This window comes from Sturnus vulgaris, chromosome Z, assembly GCF_052056855.1.
Source record: "Sturnus vulgaris isolate bStuVul1 chromosome Z, bStuVul1.hap1, whole genome shotgun sequence".
In the NCBI taxonomy this organism is placed as follows: domain Eukaryota; kingdom Metazoa; phylum Chordata; class Aves; order Passeriformes; family Sturnidae; genus Sturnus; species Sturnus vulgaris.
This window is the reverse complement of record NC_142283.1, coordinates 33486301-33513740: the sequence shown is the minus strand read 5'-3', so window position 1 is coordinate 33513740 and position 27440 is coordinate 33486301. Positions and strand designations below refer to the sequence as shown.

General features: G+C 46.4%; 1 long non-coding RNA gene across 4 annotated transcripts; it reads right to left on the bottom strand.

Annotated features, from left to right (window-relative positions):
* On the bottom strand, nt 1-27440 carry LOC148219782 (uncharacterized). Of its 4 annotated transcripts, none has more exons than XR_015799486.1 (4): nt 27118-27440; nt 21870-21987; nt 1682-1841; nt 1-1593 (listed from the first exon to the last, which is right to left on the bottom strand). It is a non-coding gene; the product is annotated as an uncharacterized LOC148219782 (long non-coding RNA). The 4 variants fall into 4 exon arrangements; XR_015799487.1 differs by having other exon boundaries at nt 1682-1805; nt 27118-27437; XR_015799488.1 differs by lacking the exon at nt 21870-21987 and having other exon boundaries at nt 27118-27437.

Genomic DNA, 27440 nt, shown 5'->3' with positions numbered 1-27440 from the left:
TTAGGCGATGAGGTGCCCCAGGGATTAGCGTCCTGCTATTCATTTGGGCCTTTTTGGAGTGACAGGTAGATTCTGTGCTTTGGCTCTAGAGCTTTGGCAGACATACTCTAGGTATTACTCACCATATAGCATTGTCAGGATGTCAGATTAAAGCACACCCAACCTGAAGATAAAGCCATGTTTCTTTGCTGCCTGTAACTCCTTCCAGTAGTTCACTTTTTATCCCAAGATAATAAAACCATCAATGCTGCTTTTTTTTTCCTAATTAGTAAAACTATGTTTACAGGGCATTGTCAGTCCCTTTCCTTCACGATATCTATTTTATTGTCTGATCAACAATGCATGAACTTCTAACTCTAGGAGTTCACAAAAGACGGATTCCCCTGCTAGTTTTCACATATGACAAACCCCTTTTGCTGGTGCCAGTATTAAATGATGAGTGGGTGTAATTTATTACAATAATAGGCAATTACAATTATTCAGATGGCAGGCACAAAACCAATATGCTGATCTCTAGGCTGGGCCAGCACCAAAGGATCAAACTGACAAAAACAAAGTATCTGTCTGCATGATGATATTTTAGGAAGAGAAATCTTCTGGCAAAAGTTAGTTTGGAGTTTTTGATCATTACTTTTGAAGCTAAACACATGAAATTATGGATTTCACAGGTGAACTGTTAAATGAGTGGGCTGTCAGATTCACTGGATGGGCTGTCAGGTTCAAGGACAGAGTTCCATGAGTAAGAGTAACTGGCAGTCAGCTACATGTGCCATTTCTCAGGGGTTAATGCCAGGCCAATATTTTTAAAATCTTTAGCAACAACATGGAAGAGGGGATGTATGTTCAGCTGGGGATTGTTTCACACTGGGAGAGCAGTGGGGGGGCCTTCAGAGGGGCCTCAACAGGCTGCAGAAATAGGGTGCCATGAACCTCCTGGAGCACAGCCTGAGCAAAGGATGTGTCCTGTCCATGGCCACGAGGAGCCCAGCAGTGAATGAAGGCCTCAGTCTGGACAGAAGGGCTGCAGTCCTGGTGGACAGCAAGGGATGTCAGCTGTCAACTTCTTGCCTGATCAGGGCCTGGGTGGTCCTTGAAAGCCAGTGGAGGAAAATGCCTCTCCACTGCTTCATGGCATTGATCAGGCAGCATCCCTAATTAGATTCAAACCAGGAGAATTTGAGAAAACAGAGATGAAATCATCACACAAGCACCATCCAGAGACATGGTCCAGAGAGATGGTAGGGTCTCCATTGCTGGAGATAACCTGATCTAGCTTTGTGGTCAGTCATGCTTGGAGCAGATTGTTAGAACAGGGACGTCCAAAGATGCCTTCCAATCTGAATTTTTCTTAGTCCCTTTAATTGCATTTCACAGGACTCTTGTAGCAGGCCTAAAGTTGAAATGGAGAATTTATTTTGACTGAAAGCAGTTTCTTGTGCCATGCCCAGGAGGCCTGTGCTGAGATTAGGTGGTTACTTACAAACAAGAGACCGTATGCACTGACAACAGGAGGATGGCAACCAGGGCCCAGAATACACTTCTGTCTTGCCTCTTTCTGATACTTCATGAAACCCAAACCAAGGAGGAATTATGCTGAAAGAAAACAGAGGGTTGAGGCAACACTGTCCCCTTGTAGCAGTATCCTAGAGAGTATACAAGACCTGCCCAAAACCCAACTTACCAAGAGATACTCCCAATAGGGGCTGCAGGAGACTCAATTAAAAACTTGATACGTGGTGTCCCTCATCCACTGTGACATCCCAAATGAACCCGACCAGATTGCTTAGGCATAGACTTCTCCTTGCCTGTGAACACATATGTGAAAGTGGGTAAGGGAAGATCTGTGAATGAAGAAGAGTGAGAAAAATCAGCTTGCTTAATATTAAAGTGGCTTTCCTGGTCCATAAAAGCTGAGGCAGATAAACTGGTTGCAGAGGTGCTGAGAAGACCCACTCCCAAGAAATTACAAAGTACCAATAAAGGTGAGCTAGGGCTTCCTGTGTGTGCATACAAACATTGTGATCATAGAGATCAACAGGGGGTCAGTGGTGTAAAATTTGATTTGTAGCACTTCTCTAGCCTGTCATGAAACAGACCTGAAACACACATTGAAAGTAGACCTGACCTTCCTTCATACCAGGAACACATGGAAAATTGTCTATTTCAATCATTCTTCTATGTTGCTAGACAATGTTGCAGAAAATGCTGTATCAGAGCAACATTTGAAAGGAATGAATGGAAAGCACACATGCCAATTTGACAGACACTGCTGCAGACTGAGTAATCCCGTTGGCCTGCTGATGTATATTTAGCTCTTCAATTAAGAGCAAGTCCTACACTTGGTACTCACATGAGTGAGCCCCAGGGTCATGTAAATAATCCTCAGGATTACTCTGAAATTATTTTTTAAGACATGATTAACACATGACTGGAGGTGCGGGCTGTGCATATAGAATCATGGGAACATTCAGGTGGCGAGGCACATCTGAAGGTCTTTGTTCCCATCCTCCTTTCCAAGCTCAACTGCCTTCAAAACAAAGTCAGCTTGGTCAGTGCCCTGACCAGATACATTTTTAACATGTCCACCAGTGGACATCCCACCACCTCTTTTGGCCCTGTGCCAGGGCTGCACCACTGTTGTTTTACTCCTTATATGCAAACAGAATTTCCTGTGCTGCAATGTGTCCATTTTGTCCGTAATGACAAAGGTCAAAACAAGACTTTTTAAAACAAGACATCCCTGTGAATTTCTGAGAGAAGGTTGGTAATAATCTGTAAGTCAGTGGACACCTGCAGTTAGGGTTTCCCTGAGACATCCCTTCTCCATGCTAGCAAAGCTTTATTCCTTTCATCTGTCCTCTCACCATCAGGTGTAATGACCCACCCACCATCTCCATGGCCTTGCACTGATCTTTCTTCAATCTGCCAATAAATCATGTCTGCTTCCATCCCTGATGTGTACACAGGAATTGTGGTCACCCTGAGAACACAAAGGTTTTTCTGGTGATACTCCAATGGTTCTATGGCTGTATGTACCAGTCTGTTCACACAGACTAGAATTGGTCCCTGCAATGATGGCTCATGTCCTCTCCCATGTGAAAGAGGGAACATCAGGAGCCCACATGGGAAAGAAGTACTGTTTGCCATGCAAGGCATTCAGCAGCAGGAGTCTGGGCAGTGCAGGACCTTGTGGTGAACTGGTGATGGACATCTGGACTCTGGACAGGTTAGAGAATGATACCTAGAGGCAGGATTTCATCCTGGCACTTTGGCAGCACCTTCATCTGACCCCCTCCCATGCCAGTACTGAACAAATACGTAAATAAAGCATGCTATTTCTCTGTTACATGTCCACTCTCTGCTTTATTAGTTTGGCTTCTTCACTCTTCCCCCCACCTTTAATTTTCTTTTTACTGACAAAATGATCTTTCATACATTTTTTCAATAGGCATTGACCATGGAAGTCATGATGCTGTGGCTCCAAGTACTGATCAGCTGCACAGAAACCTGCTTGGCTTAGGCAAATTTGCTTGCAGTATTGCCATTTGCTTTCCAGTATAGGTACAAGCTCCAGACATTAACTGTTGAGCAATGCTGCAAAATCTGTTGAGCAATGCTATGCAAAATCAGCAGGCCAGATCTTTCCCAAGGACTGCTCCAGCCAGCTAACAGCACAGTAATCATATCAGGTATGAATTCACACTACCATTTGAGCAAAAGTATACACAGGCTCTCTCTGATACTCTGAAATATCTCAGTACAACTTAATATCTGAGGAATGAAATACACTGAATTTCTGAGAGAGAAAAACATTTGGTATCAGTTTTAGAAATTTCACTGAAACTGTTAACACACAGCACACTCACTGCTCACAAGTTCACTAACTGGGGTATGGGTTGTTTTAGCCTATTGCACTGATTTCAGTTCTCACATTCAATATTTTAAATATTCTCATCACACTGCAGTCATGTCCTCCACCCAGCACATTGTAAAGTTATTTATTCCTGCTGAATGTAGCGTCTTTAGCCTGTTATGCTCAGGGGATGGTGACCAGACCTCTGTGGAACATCATGGGATTGTGCTCCTTCCTGTGAAATTCTGACAAGACCAGTCCAGGCTGCAGTGGAAATGGTTTGCCCTTCACGGCCACCTTTGCAACTTCCAGCTTAGCCCCATGGCCTCTCAGAGACAGGCAGCTCAAGTTCAAGGCCTAAAATGCCTGTTTACCCAGGCAGGGCAGCCCACAATCTGACCTTGGGTTAAAAAGTAGTTTTTTGCAGATGTCAGCTGTAATTCATGTGAGAGAACAAGCCTGAAGCAAAGTGTAGCAGTAAGGTCAAGTACACATAAAGAATATACATATACAGGCATTTCCGATATCTCTGTGTGGTGCTGAGGAGCATGCAGGTGTTGCTGGAGCTAACAGGAATCATACAGAAATGAGTGTCAGATACCCAGGGCTAGCCTGGCTGAGCCCCCAGGAATGCTTCAGCATTTGTTCCTCGGCTGTACTTGTTTAGGCAAACCAGACAAAAAGTACCTGGTTTAGTCTGAAGAGGGAAGCTGGAGTACAAGGTAAACATGTACGGGCAGCACTCCTGAGCAGCTTGACTTTCAAGTTTTCTGAGAGCAGTCATGCCCACAGAGTCAGTAGTGAGAAGGAATTTGTTTGCTGAAAGATCTTGGAGGTTCTGTAACTCTTCTCCAGGTGGGGGCATTCAGACAATTGATGAATGAAGCATTTTCTGTCTGGGACAGTAAATGTTTAACTGGAAAGTTTAGAAAGATCCATGTTTCTGAGTTTTCAAGACCTTCTCAAAGGAAGTTTCTTTCCTGCAGTCACAAAACGAAAAAAAACCACAGAAAAGACAACAGAGCCTAGGAAACAGAGAAGCCAGAAGAGCTGTGTTCCTCTGTAATGCATTGCAGTTCTGCATCACCTTTTCTGCAGTATGTGCAAGAAACCTGCAGCAATTGCCTCTGACATCCACAACACGATGCAGAGCATGTCTGCCTCCCTATTCAATTTTATTCAAGCACGCCCCAAATCCCATTTTTCACATTAGATCTACACACTGAATGTTCAGTGCTTTTCTTTCCTTAGACAATCAAGCAACACAAAATGTGGCCTGCATAAAAAAAAAGTTATGAGAAAGGCAAGAGTTTTACATAAAAATGTCTTTCTCAGGTTTGCCCACTGATTTGTCTGTCAGCTTTTGGACATGAGACTGACATCAGGAACTACCTGGAATTTTTTGGCATGCAGTCTTTAGAGGCCTGGTACCTAGGCTGCAAGGATGCATGAGGATAGTTTGTTATAACATCTTAGCATGGAGAACGATGCCTTTGGAGGCCTGATCCATGTGGCAACGGGGGTTTCCAATGATTTCAGCAAAAACGAGTTGCTCTCAAGCACTGAAACCAGCTAAATCTTCCTGTTCACTAACTAACGTATATCTTGTGGTTCATCCCGGAGAAGTAGCTGCAGATATAGTCTTAGCAGTCATTCTGTGGTTCAGGAAAGGCTGTGTCTCACACTGTATCCTACTGTGTCACAGACTAAAGCTGTGTGTGATTAAGGCCACAGCACATTTTGTAGTCAAGCACAGTGGAAAAGTCCCTGAGGTCTGCGTGCTCCCACTCCAGTCGACTCAAGGGCCTTCACCTCTCCAGCAGGATGCACCCAGTGTCGCCAGTGAAATGCCTGCCTAGACAGCTATGACAAGAAGGCTTGAATCCACACTTAACCACTCAACAGCTCATGCAAGTGGAGACCGGAAAAAGGATCTGCTGGAGACAGAGTGTTCTTAGGATGCTAATGCAGCCTGCTGCCCTGAGAGCAGTGTGTCTCTTCAGAGCTAAGCACCAGCAAGAGGAATTGGAGAAGGACAGAAATAAAAGACCAAACAGACCTACAGGGAGTCTAAGTGGGCTTTTTTAGGGGATTACTACTTCCCTGCAACACATTTGCATTGATCTTGATGGTGGGATGTTGGCTGGGTATCTGGGCTGCTTCTTCAGGATGATTCACTTTCTTGTTGAAAGTGGTCAGACACAATCCTTTTGCACTTGAGTGACCCATGACAGGAGAGGCATTTAGGAGATAACTACACAAGGAAGAAGTGGCAAAAAATGAAAGAAAATACTTTGATGTCTGAGAGGGTATGCACAGCTTAATAAACAGTCAGGGGCAGAAGGGAAGGTGCTAGACTTGTTCAGCCTGGAAAGGAGAAGGTCAAGAGGGTACTAAAACGTGCTGTCATCCAGTCCAGTGTCCCACAGGGTTTCATGGGCGAGAGAGACATGGACTATTGTTAAGGTCTATGGGGAAAAAACAAGAGATGACATGCACAGGTTACCCCAGGGAAAATTCTCATTGAAGATATGGAAAAAAACTCTTTTTATGAGAGTAGTGCAGGTCTGGGACAGGCACCAGAGAGGTGGTGAGATCTCTATCCTTGGAGATTCTCCAGACAGACAGAGTAAGGCCCTGGTAAACATGACCTAGCTTTCACGAGCACTGCTTTGATCATGTAGTTTGGCTTAAGACCACCAGATGCAAACCTTTCCGCAATTCTTCAAGAAACCCCACAGCGATCCTTCTGGGGCATCTCTCCATCCCATGAGCAGCAACAATATGTGGCACAGAATCCTGTAAGAGGATAGAGACTGGACCTTGGGGAAATGTAAGGATGAATGTATGTACATGCCTCCTGCTGAGGAGGGAAGTGCCACGCACTCCTCCTTTGCTGTCCTTCTTGTCATCCCCCTGATGACTGTTACAAAGGCCTCGGAAAGCAAAGCTAAACCTTTCATCACAGGTGCCTCATGGCCCTATGTTAAAAAATTATGTCATGCATGCTAGTGGTGTTTGATTTCTACATAGCAAAGCCTGTCACATTGAACAGCCATGACGCAGCAGCCAAAACAGCCTTAGATCTCAGCTGCTGGTGATTTCTACATGCTCTGCGCAGGTGAGAAGAGGCAGGAAAACACAGAGAAACAAGGGCTCTGCAGAGCAGGAAAGGCAGCAGCGAAGTTGCTGAGCATGGCTCAGCTGGAAGTTTCCATTGACTTGGAAATGATGCGCTGAGCTTGCAGCAGGATGCTGCACTACGGGCTGCATATGAAATGAAAATCAGGAAACCTAGTCAGGTTTTTCCTGCTGCAGAGAGCACAGGTAGAAGCTGTTGTCAGAGCTAACTGGCTGAATAGGAAACCTTGTGGTAGGTGTGTGCTTCTGTTCCTCTACTATTTAATAAGGTCTTGAGCCCACAGACTGCTTCAGAGCAGAGATGGCCTCCTCCTGGGCTTATGTGGTGTGAGAGGCACTAGCAGAGGGGCCTGGATTTCCTTGCCTCCTCAAGAAGGAACTGGGTGCAATCTTTTTTCCCGGAAGAGAAACCCAGATGGGAAAAAGATAAGGCTTCAGCCAGTGATGGCATTGCTGTATACCTCTGGAAGGATGGAGGTAAATAGACAAGCGAGAGATCAAGCATGGCTGGGATGATCAAGGTAGGCTCTGGAGGCTTGTGGACATAGTCTGGAGGTAACAAGGGCTGTCACTGGCAGCATATTTCTCACTTTTGTCTTTCATGCTTGTGAGTCATCAGCAAGCTGGAGGAACAGCTCAGACAAGGATCCCCCCACGCAGAATTGTGTTTGAGCTGTCCTTGTGAAACAATGGAGCACAGCACCATTGGGATGTCACCTGGCAGTATCTAGTTGCAGGTAGCTCAGTCCACTGGGAAGTGGCTCTCCATTAATTCAAGCTTCAGTGGAAGATTTGTTTAACTTTAATTAGTCTTTAAACATTTGGTTTTCAACTGTAAATAGTTTTTAACAAATTCTTCACAAAACTTTGCAACCTTTTTGTAACAAAACCCCACACCTGAAGTTTATCACCTTTTAACAAAGAATTTGCCATTTTTGAGAGGAACTCCCCTCTCAACAAAGGGATGGATTGCTCCCCCTCTGCCTGAGCCTTTCCTAGACCTCTCTAAATGTCTGTTCCACACCTTTTCCTTGGGAGGCAAGCCAGGCAAAGTTGCAGGATATTAAGTTGAAACATCTAATCTCAGCCCTATGAGACAGAAACTGGAGGGAAGGAGTTTGAGGATCATTTTGTGGTTTCCTGGGGGCAGCAGACATAGGTGATACAACACTGGAGGAGCATGGGTATCTGAGGACCTTGTCAGGAAGGCTCACATGCTCTCTAGCAGCAGAGTCAGTCCTAGACCAGTGCTTTGCGTGGGTGTTTGGAGTATCCAGCAGCTGGCATCTCTTGCTTGCAACAACACCAACAAAAATCAGATTTTAGGACCATTGAAGTTATGCTGGCTTCTCTCTCAGGAGTATTAAACTCAAAAGTCTTTATGGTGTCACGTCCCACAAGAGACAAAGAAAGTGGACCACAGAGAGACAGGACACAATGAGTAACAAGTCCTCTCCTGAAGGGTAGTAACTCTAAGCTCTCAGAGCTCTCCCAGAGTCCTCGGGGCTGGATGCTGTCTTATCCCAGGCTGCTGCTCTGGCTGGTCACCGCAGATTTGCTGCCAGTTTCTTTTTGTGGGCTCTCCTGGCACAGTAACACACACACACACACACACACACACACACACACACACACACACACACACACACACAGTAACCCTTGCTGCTACAAAGTGTGTATCAAACAGATTGTTTCATTTCTTTCATTTTTTAAATTTAGGGAGTTTGCACCCAAGATATATTATTTAGGGGTGATGACCCACCTACAAGTACTTCAGTACATTAACTGTCTTTCACTTTTGTCTGGTATCACAACCAAAAGCTGCCTGCCTCTCCCCAGGATTTCTCCCCTCACAACCAAAACACACCGGAAATGATGATGGCAAGCTAAATACACTGCATGTGATTGAGACCTGCCCACAAGGTCCTTTCTCTCCAGCAATTGTCATCTGAGCTTTTGGGCCTCTCTCCTTCTAGAGCCCAGAGAGCCTTTGCCAACCATCCTTATGTAAATGGAAAATTTATGCACACACCCCCACGCATGTGCAGTCATCCCTTCTGCTTGCTGACATACTCTCTGTCAGACATCTCAGTTTTTCCAGTCAAGACCACTGTTTCCAAATGCAAATTTTTCCGGACAAATTTTGAGGACTCTTGTACCTATCTATTGAATCCAAGGCTAACAAAGTGGAGTTTGGCACCAGTTTTGTGCCATTCTAAGTGCCGTAAACCCACTGATTTTAGGAACTCCCTCTCAAACTGAACTCCCATTACTGTTCACCCTTAGGATGGCAGCATAGGGACTGTGTCCATGCACTGCAACCCAATCTCCTTTCAAACAAAACTGTCTTAGCATGAAAGAAATTGTATGCTATAACTAAGTTTCAGTACTGCATTTTTCATCTCATCACCTGACTTTGTTGTCAAAGTGGACTAACTCTGTTAAGAAGATTCTACTTGATATCTCTTCTATCACAATGCATATCATTTTACTCACATAAACCAAGCCAAGCAACTGCTATCTGAGCTTTTCTCCACAGCATACTCCTCAGAGGGGCATGGGTTCCCCATCCTTTGAAAAGAAACTGCAGGAACCACAGATAGTGCAGTGAAGGTGGCCAGGAGATCACATATGAAGACTTACAACAACCCAAATGACATATGGACCATCCCAAAAGTGCTGAAACATCCTGACTGTGTAAGAGAGCCTGGGATGGAGGAAGCAGCACTAAGTTTCATCTCCTTATCACTTGGCTCCCACCTGAAATCTGCAGCAGCCATGCAGAAATCAGGGAAATATGACTAACTCACACCCATGAGTGATCCTGGTTTCTCGTCAGTCCTGTCCAAACTTCAGTTAAAGGCTAAATGTAAATAGGAGGAGGATAATTACAGCAGCCAAATGGCTTTGCCAGTTCACTTAATCTCATTTTAAGTGCCTAATAAGTATCCCTTGACGATCTGTGATCAACTTGTCACGTGGATTAAAAAGCAAGCAACTGATAAAAAATATCTCTGTGGAAAGTTCTTTTTCTGACTATTCCTGACACAGATCCAGCAGACATCTGTTCTTGGTGCATTGCTCGAAGTAAAGTAGCCAAAGATCTAGGTAGGAGAAGATGCTGTTTCTTGTGAAGTTTACAGCTGATGGAAGCACAAGTGGACGGGTATCTTTGCAAAAATACTGTGTTGTGTCACACTTCCTACACATGGAGGATGCACCACTGTCAGCAATTTTTGGAGAGTGGGGACTCACTGAAATGCATAAGAAGGATTCAGTGAAACCACTTCAGCCCACAGGTGAGCCATGGAAGTGCGTGTTCTGCTCTGAGCAGCTCTAAATTAAGAGGGTATCATGGATGGGCTCTTCATTACAGATAGACCAGCCCACTTGTAACAACTGTACAATAGTGGTGGGATTACAACCAGGAACTGCATCCCTTCACGTTTTGTAGGAACTGGCAATTAAAGAGCTTTTAAAGAACAATTTTTGCAACACCCTGCCTGAGAGATGGTGCACCCATCTCACTCTGCTTCTCCTAAACTCTCTTCTCCCTGTGAAGGGAACACTTAATTCTCAGCATACAAATGTCTACGGAGGGCAAGTTTCTGACTGTGCATGGCAGTAGGTGAGCCAGACTATTTGTTTCACTTCACTTGGACCAAAAAGAAACCTTCCTTTCAGAGGGTTGTGGGTTTTTTCACTAATCAAAAAAAAACCCAACCAACCAAACAAACAAAAACAAAAAAAACCCAAACCAAACCAAAACAAAAACAAAACAAAACAAAAGAAAAAACAACCCCTGCCCCCCAAAAAAACCCAAAAACCAATTCAGGGTCAGTTTCAAACTGAAAGCTTCTCACGAAACAAGAAAGCCAAGGAATTCCTTTGGAAAATGTCAAAATGTGTTGTTTCCACTTTCAGGAACTTTTAATCCCCTCTTTTCAATTAAAGCTGTTTGTCAGTTTGGATCAAATTCAAGAAATAATTTAGTTTGCCACCAAAGAACACCTTTACAGTCCGAGGCGTGCAACTGGAAACTCCAGTGGCAGTGTGGACCCTGCTTGTCTGGCATCATGGTGTTCCTGTGTGCAGCAAGAGGGCTGTTTATGAGCATCACTATATGTGGAGCTCAATGACCACTTTTGACTGCGGTACTGGATTACCAAACCCACCTGCTTCAGCTAGAGCATACCTTTCAGAAAGAGCCAGTCTGACTCTTAAGGCTACATAATTAAATTACTGATGAGCTAGTAACCAAGATCCATAGTCCGAGTGCTTGCTGACAGAGCACTGTTTCAAAAATATAAGAAATCCCTAAGTAAACAGTGCAGAGCTGTTATCAGATTTGGAGATACGTAACTTGGAAATTTAGGAGGAATTGTTTTGCTTGTGTGCAAAGACTGTAACAAGTCACTTAAGCCTCAAGTGTCAGAGCCAAATCTGAATGGCACTTATCAGCAAAGTGAAGGTCCCACCAACATTGGCACTGGTGTTTGACATGGTAACTTCCCTCCAAATCTGCCAGGCTACGGATCCTGCACCCATCTCACATACAGGAATGTGAGGACACCAGAAGCATGCACCACACTTCCCAGTGCTTCCTGGGCAGGGACTGCACGTGAGCCCAGACAGGTCCCAGGGCTGTCTCTGACACCCATTTTCTGTGGTGCTTGTGCTCACTCTGGGCACGTGAAATTAAAAACCTCTGTCTCTAGGATCCTTTATGAAGTCTGTTTAGCTGAGAGAATAAATTCGAATAGCTAGGCATCCCCTACATGCATCATTTCCCTTCTGGTCAGGGACCTGAAGAGATGCTCTGTTGCAGTGATGCATGTTCAACATGAGTACCAGACTCATTACTAGGATTTTCTCCATTCCCAGAACAAAAACAAAAACAAACCAAAACAAATCAAATCCATTTTCCTTTGCTGGCAGAATTACAGGCATACTAAGAATAATCTCCAATGAGTATTGCTGGAATTAAAAAAGAAGGTAAGTGGAAAGGACATGACAATCCGTAGCTTTTTGAAATAAAACAGGGGAAAGGAACAGCCCTGTTTCCCTACTAGGGCCTTGTTTCATTTTAGTTTGGTACATTCAGCTTCTGTATAGATATATTGACAATACTGATGATGCTTGTGATTAGTTATTAATACAACCCTTAAGAGGCTGAGCTGTGAGATGAGATACCCTATCCGGGGTACAAACACAGAACATAAATGTGAGACAAGCACAGGACACAACATTTGGTAAGTCTAAATAATTGTCTGCTAGTTCTCACAGGTACTTCAGAAAGGAAAGCTTTAAAGAGAAAAATTTGGAGAAATTTAAGGAGAAAATTGAGGAACGCAGTAATATCCTGTGAATAAAGCATTGAGAAAGGGAAATTATGTTAAACCAGTGGAATGGATGGAGATATCAAAAACGTTTGTTTCTTATCAAATGCATCTCCTAACAGGAAATCCTATTTCAGGTTAATGCAGTAAGACATTCTAGTGTCAGTACAGGAAAACTATGTTCACAGTTATGGGCATGTCTGTGGGAAGATCTTGCAAGGTTGGCTGGTTGCTTTTAAGGGGTAGGATTTTAATTTTATAGCTTGTGAAAATCACGAAGTTGATTGAAGCCAAAATTCACAGATGGGAGGGAAAAAGACAGCAGTCTGCTCTTGAGGGAGGATTATTCTGTCACATAGGACACAATAGAGACCTCTTCTTTTACTACTTTAACAAGTTTTGCTTCATGCTGGCATTCCTGCTTCAGAAAGGCACTGTCATGGGAAACGGATTCTGCCTGGAGACCAGACATTGTTCAGGATATCCCTTCCACCTCCGCGTGCTATTCAGCATTAACACAGCCTAAGCAAAGCCCTGAGACTATTGAAATTTCTTTCTTCATCTCCCCCTTTCTCTTTGACAAATGTGTGACAAGGATGCAATTGTTTGAAAGCCCAGTGATGGAGAAAACAGAGAGCGAAGCCTTCAGTCGTGCCTCAGTGATTTAGAAGCCTTCCCCCAAGACTTGTGAAAAAGGTCACGGGAGGTCTTCCATAGGGTTCAGCTTCCCAGCAGGGCTCTAGAATGCCAATGTAAAGGCACTTAAATTCCTTTAACAGCTGACCCTTTTGTGGATGTTCCCACCTAGGATTATCCTGGCTCCTGGGTTGAAGAATAGCCCTTAGCCAGCTAATGGATCACAGGCCCTTCCCTTTGAATATCTGCAGTTTGTGTTGGGTAATCGCCCATCCAGCCAGCAGGAAGTTTGTTTCTTCATTAAAATGACAAAAGCTTTTGAACGATGAAGATAAGAGCTTTTCTGATGAATCATGGGCAGGGCTGGTTTGGGAAATATTGTTTCATACTACCCAGAAGTTACTCAGCAGCTTGCTGATAATGTAGCCTGAGCACAGCAGACGAAGCTCAGGCGTTGATCTATGCATACATTCCCCTGTCAAAGCCCAGCCCAGCCCTAAACCAGGCCTTTTCCCCTGGAGCTATTGGTGCATGAGGTACTCTTGGTGTGAGCAGACATGTGGAGCCAGCTTCTGCTGGGCAATGAGAACTCCAGGAACACGTCTGCAGCGGAAACTTCCACGGACACCAACCCTCTCCCCAGGGTACGGCTGCTCTGCCTCCTAAAGGCACTCTCACTCCTAAACCCCATGCCAACTCCTTCTCTGCCCATGGACAAACCTTTCCCACCTTGCCCCCTTTACAGGGCAATTCCTGCTCTTCCAGGCTACATGTTGTCCTCTTAGTGGGAGGGCATAAGGAGGTGGTGTCAGACCCCCTTCCATTAAGGCTAAGCTATTTAAAGATCAGTGGGCCAGAAAGAGGGACCAAGGGTCAGCATCATTGCTCAGAGGAGTATTTACATATTTCATGCACTGGCGGTTTCATTTACAGAACTCCAGAGGTCCTTTGAGCGAGCTAGGCACAATGGATCTCTTCTGGCAGGGGCAGCTGTGACTGCCAGGTGACCCCCTCAGAGCCCTGTGCTATTTTGACTATGACTGCCAGAAAGAGGCAGAAGCTCCTCCAGGCTCAGAGCAGCACACAGTACAGCCCATGGTAGGGTGGTCTGGCTTCTCTGCTGTGGACACTAGCCCTGCCTGGTCAGCAGGATGATGCTAGCCAAGCCAGAAGAGCCACTCCTGTACTCCTCCAGCCACTTCAGGGACTGAGCACCTGCCATCAGTGCCACTGTGGTCTGTGAGTGCACAGAGCAGTGCCAGCTGCTGTCTCCCATGCTTGCTAAATGGCAAAAGCTGAACTGTTGTTGCACTCATCCTTATGCATAGGGGTGTGCATTTCATGGTGCTGCTGCTAATCTGGTCACCCCCCTGTGCCCTGGGTCCACGTGGACTCCAGAGGCCACAGGACCTGCCATCAATCCCAGCTACCCACAAGGCCAGAAGCTCTGGCAACCCAAGTGTCTTCCAGTCCTTTTACCTGCAGGTGGGGAGAGAGATGCCTGTGGGCTGAAGGTTCTAGGCACTCCCAGTGAACTTGCTCTGAGCACTGGGAGCAGGTGATCTTTCCCACCTCAGCTCCAGGACTTCAAATAGTGGTAACTCCATCTGCCCAAGAGCTGCCCTGCACCATAATATAGGGTATAGCTGCCTGGGAGAAGTGCCATGCCTACAAGCTTCATGTGCTTCCATCACTGGACCAAGAGAGTAATTTGACCAGCAGACATATATCCCAAGTACTTTCATAAACCTCTGCACCAAACCTTCTACTCTGACTCAGAATAAAATCAGAAAGAAATGTCTGTCTTTCTGCAGCCTCTCTCCCTAAGTGACCTCTCTTGAAAGTGCGCTAGGCTTCCAAAACAAACAAACAAAGGAAAAAAAAATCAAAGAAATGGAATATGATGAAAACAAAAAAAAAGTGGAGAAGAACCTCAGGCACCATTTAGGAAAGTACTGTGTCTTCCTCCGGCACCGTGCCATCTATGCTTAATGCCTAGAAGGCTGGGAAAGGTTCTGGGAGAAAAGTCTGCTGTGAGGGAACATTTTAAGGGCCTGAGTGGTAATGAGTCAGTGGTGAGGTTTGGATTCAGATGTTTCCCACCTAGAACCTGCCCAATGAGCAGACCTTCTAGGGCAAAGACAAGGGAATCCATTATCCCTGTTTCACGGATGTAAGGGGATGCAAGGGGGCAGCTCAGTCCAGCTGCTTCTGTCACCAGCAGGTCCCAGGGCTACCTGTGCTGGTTGGTACTCCACAGAGTCACAGAATGGGTCAGGTTGGAAAGGACCACAGTGTGTCACATGCTCTAATCTCACTGCTCAAGGGGCAGGGTGATCCCAGAGGACATGGCCATGTGCAACAACTTTTGTTTATGTTTCAAGGAAAGGAGAACCACACTATCAACTATCTACCCATGACAGAAATGGCACTCCCTGAGTCTGCTGTGGCTTTTCTGTGGTGCCCTCAGAGCTTTCTTCCTTCTTTCTCTTCCAACCTCCTTCTACAGGCTCACCTGCCCCCAGGTCTTTGCAGTGCAGAAGGGCTGCAGGTAGGTTCACACAAATCATAAGCCAAATTTGCAGCTTTCTATCTCATAGGGTCCCTAAAAATTAGCTGGGATTTTGCCTTGGTGTTTAGTTTCCCAGGCAGGGGCTGGGCATCTTGGAGATCTCATATGGCTACATCAAGCAGGAGTAGAAGCTCTGAGCTTTAGGGTCCCAGCATATTTAATGCTGATCTAGTTCCTAAGTCTCTGCTTCATGCAGCAGGACAAACTATCTGATTAACCACAGGCAAAGCTGGGTGCTGTCATACTCATATGGGAGAGGATCCCCAGTCATCACAGGGGGGCTCTGGCAGCCCCTCCAGACAAGGAGAAGGAAAAGAATCCAAAGCAGCAGCTGCCAGAAAAGATACTGCCATGTACCTGCATGAGGCCAAATGCCTTCACCTAGTGCACGCAGCTCCTGTGCCTACAAGGAGGTTGAGCAATAACCTGGCAGGAATTTATCAGGAGTTAGGTCCCAAATACAGGTTGCATGTGGCCAGCATGTGGGCACAAACCGCCTTTACGCTCTGTTTGCCCTCGTTCTGGCGCTGACCCTGCCATGAGCTCATCGAAAAAGAGCTTTGTGCACAGCAGCTGCACGAGATATGCTTCCCTCCACACCCAGCCCTGGCCCTGGAGACTCGGGCAGTGCTGAAACACCCCTCGCTCAGTGGAGAGGTGAGGCAGCACCATCGGACTGCTGTGCAAGCTGTGTGACACCTGGTACTAGAGGAAGGCTTGGAACCAGAAAGACAGCTGTGGTCAGTCTCTGGAGCAAGAAATGTGGGGAGAGGCTGAACTCTGTTAAGGAATCAGTTCGGATGAGCATCATATGTGGACTGAGTTTTATTCTGGATTTGCCAGATGGCCTTAGAACAGCAACATGAACTAGCATGGCTTTCCTGGCCACAATTACACCCTCTTTGCCCAAGGGGTGCTGTAGGAAAGGACACACAGCAGCACACACCTCCTGATGCCACACTGATAAGGGCACTGGTGGTTCCACAGCTAGGTCAGCATCTACACTGACAGCTGTGCCAGGCAGCTGGATGTTAGAGGGAGGAGAGAGAACCCTCAAGCCTCACAGCATTGAACAAAAAACCCATTTCCCCATAACCACTGCCCAGCCCGTTCTGTACGGGCAGAGGGCCTTGGTGCCACATAAACTGGCAGAATGTACTGGGAGAGGAGTCCAAGCCTGCCAACAGTGTCCTCACCTGAGGTCCTCTGCTCTTAGGGGATGCTGCTTCCACCCTAGCCGTGCAGCATGCAAGGCCGCTGCTCAGTCTGGGCTCTCCGTATTTCCCATGACCTCTAGCCTCCAATTCAGGGGTCATAGTGCTGTCGGAGCTGCACAACCCACCCTGTTTTTCAGGCTGTATCAGACCGAGGGTTTCAGGTTGCAGCGGGCGGACATTCCTCCGGCACCACATTCCTTGCAGGGCTAATCCTCGGGAGAATGCGCCGGCATGCACAACAGCCCCAAGCTGTGTCGGCCTGGCCAGAGGCACAGCCAGGCCTGCTTCAGCCTGGCCTGGGCCTGGCCCAGCCCCACCGGGCCCTGGGCGAGCTCGCAGCTCCAGCGAGACTTGTCCCGTTTGCTGCTGCTGTCAGAGACCTTTTTGCAGCTCAGATGTGCCCACAGCGAAGGCTAAAGGGCAGCAAGACACAAAACTGCTGCTGCCACAGGGACCCCAGCGTTTCACTGCCTGCCGGGCATAAGCACACCTAGGTCTAGCAGGTCTCAGCTGGTCTGCCCATAAAGGTCAGCTGGTTTTCTCCCATCCTGGCTTGTAGAACAGAAGCAGCACCTACTGAAAGGCTGCCACACTCCTGCCAATGTTCTGGGCATTTCATATCTTCATTTAAAACTTAGTCTTTATCCTCATCTAAGTACAACTCTCCTGAAAGTGTCTCATCTCTACTAATGAGTAGGAAAGGCTGGGATGGAAAAGTGTCCTCTTCTCTTTGACTCTCTGATGCTTCAGCTTTTTGCTGTAACCACTCCAACATTTTTATTTTACAAGGTGAAATGTTATAAATAATAATGGAAAAATTGCTTTCTCTAATCCACGCTCTGGAGGTCAGTCTTTGTGTCTGCAAAGATACCAGGTGAAGAAAGCAAGCTAAAGTAGTTAAAAGACTTGCGAAAGGTTGCAGGGGAAATTATTTCTATGTCTACTATAGCTTTTAGAAATCCAACCTTCCTTTCCTGGGCTCAGATATTTAGGCTGGGCTTATGCTTTCACCCCAACTACTCTACTGTCCTTGTTGGAGAAATCTGGTTGAAAATTACCTTAAACCTTTGTCAAAATTCCAGTGCTTCTCTGTTTGGACTTAGCCAGTGTAATCCCGGCTAAAAAATGCAGAAAATATTTCAAAGTCCAACTTTAAAAGGACAGCCATTGCTTTTATTTGTGTTTAATTAAAAATAATAATGAAATAATAGTAATTGTTTTCCAGACCCATGTAAATTAGCAATCCAACCTACAGGTCCCATGGGAATGAGCCTCACTTTCTGCAACTATTGTGCTTGAATATTGACTTGCTCTAGACATTGCCAATGTTTTTAGTTCAGCAGTTTGTTGGGAGGGGGTTTCCAACTTTGACTTCATAGCAGTTTAACTGTCATGCTCCAAACCACAGAGTTTTACTACAGCCTCCATTTCCTTTTGTTTTACCTGAACTTCTCATCTTGCTCTGCAAATCCTATGCCAGAATGAGTCATTCCTGCAGGATTAGCTCTGATTTTTCAACTCCTCTCTCAGTGTTGCCCAGACTAGTTCTGAGGAGAAAAGACTTGACACGCCCCATTCAGGACGTGTAAGAAATGAATGAAAGAAATTACTTTCAGTGCTCAGCTATTTGCACTGAACCAGCAAGAACCACCCCATCTCTCCACCACAGCTGAGTCCTCAGCATGGCACAGTGTCGCTGACAGCACTGGGCTGGCAGCTCCAGCCAAGGGGATGCACCAATGCCCCCCTCCTTTGGGTTATTCCCCCTCCCCACTGTGGTCCACGCAGGGATGTTGGTTTGCTCCACACCCGAGGGGGTCTCCTGAGAATGACCTATGAGGGCCCCAGGAAGGAATGGGGGCACCACATGCTGCCCATGGGGCACACTGGCCTGGTTTTACTCTGAGTGTCAGGGAGGCTGCACTGAGCCCAGCTGTGATCTCCTGCCTTTAGGGTGGAGGTACCTCCAGAGGCCCCCCTCTTTCTGCTGACTGCAGAGGTCACTCGTGTACCTCCTGTGTTTAGCACCTTGTCCAGACCAGAGAGTCTTCTGCTTACTTATTGGAAGCAGATCCTAGCCTGTCCCCGCCCTCAGACCTTTTCTTATATTCACATCTAAATAAACACTTCTTACAGGAAGAAAAATTATTTTAAAAATTATTTTCACATTTAATTTTCCACCTCTCTTTTGTTCTCTGTTTTTTAAAGTAATAAAGACACTCTGTTGTAGTTTAACCCCACCCAGCAACTGAGTCCCCCGCAGCTGCTCACTCACTCCCCCCGGTGGGACAGGGGGGAGAACTGGAAGAACAAAAACAAGGAAACTGAGATAGAGATGGTTTAATAGGTAAAGCAAAAGTCACACACACAAGCAAAGCAAAACAAGGAATTAATTCACCGTTTCCCATGGGCAGGCACGTGTTCACCCATCTCCAGGACAGCAGGGCCCCATCACACCTCACAGTGCCTTGGGCAAGACAAGCGCCATCACTCCAAAATTCCCCCTGCCTCCTTCTTCCCCCAGCTTTTTACGCTGAGCATGACACCATATGCTGTGGGATATCCCTTGAGTCAGTTGGGATCAGATATCCAGGCTACGTACCCTCCCAACTGCGTGTGCACCCCCAGCCCCCTCTCTGGTCCGGTGGTTGAAAAACAGCAGCCCTGCTCAGCAGCAACAAAAACATTCCTGTGTTACCGACACTTATTTCAGCGCAAATCCAAAACACAGCCCCATACTATTTTTTCACACAACTGAAAAAATTAACTCGATCCGAGCCAAAATCAGGCTCATTGCAAATATTGCATTGTCTCTCAGCAGAGTAAAGGGGAAAGAATCTCAAAATGATGCCACTCTGCTTCCCTTTCCAGGTCCAAAACATAAAGTGATCCTGGAAATGATTGTTAAATCACTTGGAAGATCTATTTTCTTATAATGGTCCAGCATGGTTGGCAAATCTGTGATTTACATATGAATACCCAAACTGCATTAACAAAAAACTATCTAGCTGGAAGAAAGAAAACCTGAGCACCTGGCGAGAAATCCTTTGCTTGTGTTCTAGGATCACTTTCCTATATCATTGACTTGAGCTGATTTGATAGAAACTCCTGGAAATCGTGTTTTTACCACAGGAACAGAGAGAAGTAAAGAAATGACAAGGTTTCTTCTCCAACAAAAATTTAAAGCATGGTTATACCCCAAGTTAGATCAGCTTGTTCAGGGCCATGACCAAGTCGAATTTTAAAAATCCCGACAGACAGATCCTACCATCTCTTTGGGAAACCTGTCCCACAGCACAAGCTTCACAAGATAACTATGGACTGGTCACAAAACAAGTAAGATCAGACTGTTCAAAATCAGAGATTTCTGAAACTTTTTGCTGTCCCCGGAAATACATGCAGTGTACTGCCAGTTTTTATTAGCAGCACAAAACTTAAAAACACTTACTTCTCTCCAGATTACCACGACCAGATTACACACTTTTGGTTAGAGGTATTGCCTCAGGCAAATGCTGGGCAGATGCTTATCTAGTGTAAATCCCCACAGATCTCTTAACTTCAGCAGGATGCCAGCTATTCACTGCCTTTTCAGTCTTGTTTAAAAAAGCTTGAATTTGAGAAATAACCCATTTTCTCATTTGGGGGGAGACATTTTTGTTACAGGCTCAAGCAAAAGTCCAGCAGATTTCGGAAGGTACTTGTAAATAGGGCATTACTTGGTAATTACCATGGTGATTGCTAAAGGGTCAGAGAGAGGCAATGAGAACAAAGAGGCCTGGGGAAAAAAACAGGGCCTCTTTGTAAAAGTATTCAGATTTTGTCTGCCAGTGCCAATAAGCTCGAACGATCCCCACTTTACACTTTGTTTTTTAAATAAAGACTATTTGCATCCCTCAGGCATGGAATTACAGCGGGGTAGCGCTGGGTCCTACGGATCCCCCATCAGCATCAGCCCCCGACGGCTGAATGCATCCGTGGCAGCGGTACAGCTCACCCTACTGCCAGGCGTGGTTTAACAACCAGCGGTGCACTGTGCACTGAACACACACAATGCTGCAGCTTTTATGCCTTTTAAAGCACAATTTTTCTTTCCTCGATCAGTGCTTGACACGTACTCCCCAGGCTGGGCATCTACCTGGCTGCACCCAAGGCTATTCAGCTTTTACTGGGAGCTATTTTCAAGCTGGGGGTTTTGCCACCAGCCGTGGGGCCACGCTGTGGCCGTGCCTTTGTCTCTCCCTGCAATCCCTGCTGCAGGCTCTGACCCCATGTCTTTGCTCCCTAGCTCTACCTCTGACCTGCTTTGTCACTAAGGGGTTCCTCAGAAAACCCCGAAGAAGAGTCAGAAATTTGGCACACAAAAGGGCTGGGCGCCTGAACCTACCCACTAAAACAGCTTATTTTTGTTAATCGAGTAGAATCACACAAAGTGTGCTAAAAGCTGTAGTTTCCAGGGAAGGACAACAAGTGTTTTGTTTCATAATGCTCAGTAATACAGTTTAATGAGTGATTTTCCTTGGTTTAAAGAAAGAAAATAAGGAACAAAAAAGAATCTTTTCGTGATATGCGTTGACCAGTCCTAGAAAGTTGCGACATTACTTTTCATGGTTTTTTTGCTTGTACCAAAGTGATGCTGAGAGTCTTTGATTCCAGACCAAGACGCAGAGGAGACAAAACTTACATGAGCTTTTTTCTGTCTACCCGTACAACATTCTCTCCGCAAAACAAACCTCCCAACTAGTGTTCCAGCAAAGGCTCTTATTCTTCCAGCTCCACCCCCAACCCTTCCTCTCCACATTCCTTGCTTTTCCACGGTACTTGTCCTTCTCTTTCCCCTCCTTCGTGTGCTCCCAGTCTTACTCTACTGCTCCCATATACTAGCTCCCAACACCCTTTGCTCCCCTTTGTCTCCCTCCTTGGCTGATGCACTCTCTGTGACCACGAGCAAAGTGCTCTGCAAGGACCGCAGTGCAGAGCATGTCTTGGGACAGGGAATTAGTTAGTAAATTATAGGGCATCTTCACTGCAATTTGTTAGTTTTAAATATCCATATTTGGGTGAAACAACATGAAGAACACTACCAACAAGGAACACCATGAAATTTCTCTCACCTGCACTGGGAAATTTACTTCTTAACTCTACAGTTTGGCCAAAATGACCTGTCCCCTCTCCATCCCATGTTTAAGTGTGAGTTAGAAAAAGCCAGTGTCCAGGACAACGTGGTTCTGTCTGCAACAAAGTAAAAAGAAATCAAATAATACTTCTTTTCACGTAGCTTACTGAAGTAAAGCATGACATTTGCAAATATATTTTGTTCACAATATGGCAATTAGTTCCCAGCTTCCAAAGCAAGCAATTAATAATTCCTTCTGAACTGTTGTATTATATAATTTTCTATCAATCATCAGGTTTCACTAGTAGCTGTGAAGAGGGCTGAATTACTATTGTGGCAAATAGTAATTTGTCTTAAAAATTTTGTCATCAGGTGACACTTCCTGTCCACAAACCTCAGGGTCTTTCTGACCCTGTGGGCCCTCAGTAGGAGCCTCTGTCAGATCCCAGTGACACCTGCAGGTGAGCCAGCAGAACAGACTGGTCCCAGCAGGGTACCTGGGAAATACTGAGTAGGAGATGTTCAGAGATTCAGCCTCTCAAAACTGTTGAATGACTGCCCAAAGAGGGCATTTGATAGGCAAAATAGAAAGAACTTATTTCCATGTCAACAGTGTCTGACGGCTATTTAAAGATACCCATCTGGAAGATTTTTATGAGGTGCTGAAATTCACAGGCTTTAGGGGAGCAAGAGCCATGCAAACTTCCTAACACCTGCACACCAAAAAAAAACAAACCCCAAAGCGCATAGCAAGTGATTTTCAGCTTACAGAAGAGCCTGCCTCTGCTTTGCATGTTTCCAGAAAAAGCCAGCTCCTCCTTTTTGATGCATCTGATGGATCTGCACTACTCCCAGTGGTGGCGAAAAGGCAAGAATGGGCAGTTTATTCTCTTGGAAACCAGCTCTGTGTTCTCCTTCCACAGGAGAACAAACGAATGTGTCATGGCCTATCCAACTCAGGCTGCATCCAAACTGCTTCCCCCAAGAAGGTGCCTGCTCCTTGCTGCCCACATCACATGTGGTGTTTTCTATCTAGCTTCATTTTGTGGCTCCATGTCTTATCTAAATGAGGCTCTTGCTGCCAGTGTGCACAGCAAGTTTCCATGTTAACTGTTTAGGAGTGCTGGCACAGACCTTGGTTTGCCTGACAAGCTGTGCTCCTCAGGAAAACCAGTACGGAGTGTACCTCACTTGCTGCAAGAGTCACTCCTGGCCTGTGTCCAGCCCCCTGCACGGCATTCCCCGGAGCCTCTGCAGCAGCCCCAGCTGGGACTGGCACACAGGGCACTGCATCTTTCTGCACCACTCGCATCTTTCCTTTGCTGGCATTCCCAAGCTTTCCAGCAGTCCCTTGCTCCCATTTGTGGTGGTCCCTCTAGGCTGGGGCCTTGCTTCTTCCTGTATCAGCCACTCCCTCTAGTTCAGCGCTACCATCACCCCAGAGCACCAATCCTACACAAATTCCATGCTGTATGGCCAATCCTTTTGCCATTATGCTGCTCACACCAAATTCCCGAGTGGGGCAGGGTCCCAAGGGAATGTCAGAGCTCTGAGAGAACCTGCCCTGCCCACCTGTACCTGCCCCTGTTGCAGCTCACTTGCAACAAGAGCCAGGGGAGCTGCTGGGCTGTCAGGCGCCCTTCCCAGGTGGAACCATGCTGGATGGAGGCTAAATCTGCCCATGGCTCTTGCCCCAATTTCTGGCCTGAGATATGGCCATCAAATGATGTTTTGGTTTCTTCTACAGAAGAAATCAAGTCTCCCACATGAACCTGGCTATATCCATGGGATTCTCTCAGCAATTCTTTCTCCCCTGCAGCCTCAAGTTCCTATCAAAAACTGAGCAAAAGGATGAGAAGCTGCAATCATTTGGAAAAACAGCACTGATACTAAACAACCAGGCCACTGCAGAAGAGTGAAACTTTGCCCCCACTAGACAAGGCAGGTGAACAGCTGATAAAAATATGCAGCATCCTTGCAGTTATGTTGCTTTCCAGCCTTTCTTTTGTCATGTGGTCATACTCAATGTATGTGGTCAAGATCCCCATCAGTTCTCTCTCAGAGGTTTCACCTTGGTCCCCATATCACAATCTAGCCACAAAGTGTTTCCAAAATCCATGCAATCATCTCTCTGTTCTTGTCTCCCACTAACTACAGTTAGGTGCAAAATACCTTAAGCTCAGTCACTTTGGATATTTCTTTGCGGAATGTGCTCTGAAAGTGCATGAATGATGTCATGCCATCACTTGCATTATTCTAAAAGGCTCAGGCTTAAGGTCCCTCTCAGATCTTAACCACAAGCTGCAGGTACGTTTAAGATCCTCGTCAGAAAGTATCATGATGTGTCTGGCTGTGATGCTTACCAGACTTCTAACAGCAAGGTCCTGGCACCAAACACACAGCCAATAAAACCCCAAACTTGCCATTCCATGACAGATACCACTGAGCTTGGGGTGGTGGCTGTGCCATGGGTAGGTGCTCTCACTTGGTTTGCATTCAGCCAATATGATCTGGCATTTTGATTTTGCCAGACCCTTAAACTGGTGCACATTAAATACGGCCCTGCTAGTCCTGGGACAGAGGCAAAACCTTTCCTCACCTCAGAGAGGAATTCTAATGTAGAAACAAAACTATCAATGTGCTGCACATGAAGGGGCTGTCCACACATTTAGTGTCCACTTTCCCTTGCTTGCTTGAAGTGGAAGAAGCAGCTCAGGTCATAGGACTAAAAAAGAGCAGAGTATCCCTGTAGTCTACCCTTGAGAGATCTCAGTGGCATGGTTTGTAACTGGATTTTTTTCTATGGGTGGAAATAAGTCTTGGAGATCCAAACAGAAGGGATTTTGTTTGGGGTCATTCCCTAGCAGCTGCCAGTACTAACAAACTCCATTCTTGAGAGGCCAAGGGACAGTGCCCTTGTGCAGGGTACAACTCTGCAGTGCAGTGGTCTCACAATCAGTGATCACTTTGCCCAGCTGAAGGCTGCAGACCTTAGTATTGGCAGGATCTGAGTCGAGAAATTTAGACAGAAAAAATGGTAACTCTAAACTTTGTCCCAGACACCAAAAGAAAATTAAAGTGATAGATTCTGTATGGGTAATACTATGCAGATATCATACATTTTTGATTGTATTATGAACTCTATTATCAACAGGTTTAATCAATGAATGGTGTTTTCCATCTTACTTACTCTTGTCCCTCCTCCAGCATGATGGAATCAAAAGAGAAAACAATGCTTCACAAACACTAACACCAACTGTTCTGCTCCAGCAACAGGCCCCACTTGACTTACAGATGGAGGAGATCTGCAGTCTAAGATCCAAGTGGGTGAGGTGGAGCTTCATATTCTCCATAGTTCCCTCCCCATGGGAACTAGTACTCAAAAGAAACACCAATGCTTAAAATTTGACATACTCCTGCTCCCAAAGTAGAGACTTAAAAGTGTTTTCAAATAGATTTATGATAATGTCAGATTGAGGGTAGTCTCCAGGGCACCATGTTATACAATTCCCACTTTACTCACAAATATTGGCACCACAATTTGTGTGATGTAGAAAGGAGAAGGGACAAGGGCCAGCACATGCTGTTTGGGTATCCATTTCACTCTGCTTTGGGCTCTGCCAAGGAAAGTGCTCACTTAGGAAAGGATTTTCATCACCAGCAGGGAGGGCAAAAGCAGCTGTTCAGCACACCATCCCTCCCCAGCATACACCTCTTTCATTCCCCATCCTCTACAAGTGCAAAGCAAAGCACGATCTGACTTTGCCCTCTGGAGGCATGGAATTGGCATGGCACAGAGAGACACAGCCCCAGAGGTGACTGAACTACAGCACTGCCTTTTGGAACATCTGATTGGAAAATTCATTCCCAGCTGAAGCTTCCCACGAGCCAAAAGGCAGAGCATTACTGGTGAGGCAACTTCATACTGAAGGAGTTGCCTTTTGGTTCATAAGGGGTAATACTACCCTAGTCTGCTGTGCACTTCAAGAACGTGGGTGTTGGTACAGGAGGTTGATTTTTTCCTCTTGACGCAAACTCTGCAGCATGTGATTTGAAATACTGCCCAGTGTCTGCATCCAGCTACTGGACACACTACATGCACATGAGTGTGCACAGCAAATGCCACTTCATGGTTTATTCTGCTAGCTCCATAGGACTTTTTGCTATTTCCCAGATTGCTGGGAAGCCACAGAGATAAGGCAGGTGGCCGGTGACCCCTGTGTCTCTTATTTAGCTGGAAAGCAGGGCTGAGGTTTGTTTGCTGCATGGAAATGGATCCTCACACACACATTTTTCTCCAAGCAGATAAAGACTTCAACAACTCTGTGGGACATCTCCAAGGGAGCCGTATTTCACTAGGAAAAACAGCTCTTACCTGCCCTTTCTCCCTTAAAAATCATTTGTGTAATGCCCAAGAGGGCTTTGGAAAAGCTCCTCCTACAAAGATAGACTCAGCAGTGCACTTGTGACTTGAGTTGTGGAAGAACTGGCAGTAGACACCAAGATATGGGCAGGATCAGGTGTACAGCCATGCACAGGACCCGCACACCTGTGCACATCCGCCTCTCTGCACACACATCTGCCTATATCTGTTTCTTGCCTACATGCCCACATGCAAATCTCGGGTCCAGCCACACACCTGTGTGTGCTGGCATTTGTTTGTATGCACACTCATGTACCCACAAACGCTCACTCGCATCCTCACCCCCACAGAAGTGCCCTTGCACACCCATGTGCCCATGCACATGCACCCTTCCATGCACACACATGCCTGTACACACCTGCACACACTTTCAATCTCACCTCCAGGACGCCCTGCCATCTCCTTTATATTCTGGCTTGCAAGGAACATCATGCCAGCAGGTGAGGAGGTTGTGCTGTCCCCAGGCCTGTGGATATGTGTCACAGGAGCTCAAGTCCTGGGCAAGCATTCCTCACTAGTTGGTGCACTCAGGTGGGGTCTGACCCTCAGCCTCAAGTATCTGAGCAAACATGAGGGAGCTGGCAGGTATGTCCCATGATTAGCCTGTGGAGAGCCTGGGATCCTTCCTGGTTGGATCATGGGTCTGTGGGGTCCTGTGGCATAAGGATCAGGGACAAGAAGGTCAGCTCAGGGGTAAACCAGGGGCACGGGAGCCTACTCCTGTGTCAAATCGCTGCTGGGTACCAGCTATGAGGGCCCCAGCTTCCATGCATTCTACATAGCAGCTCTGCACGCAAACCGTGTAGCCTAAGCCCGCACTTACTATCTCTCCCCACGCAGATCTGTCACCGGGTGTTTTTTTCCAGACTAATTTGTTTCGACAGCTTCATTTCCGTAGAGAAGCGTGGGGCTCCCTGGGCAACGTAGCTCGTGGCCGACTGTCCCCCGCGGACCGGCAGCATCCCCTCCAGCATCCCCTCCGGCAGCGGCGGCGGCTCATCGTTGCCGCCTCTCTCCGCGGCCGCCAGCACAACCGGCCCCGATGGCGCCGAGCCCTACGGGGAGGCGTACTAAATGCCCGTGCCCGGACACCAGCCCCGGGATCCCAGAGACGCCGCCGCTCCGCTCGGTGCCCGTCGGCCCTCC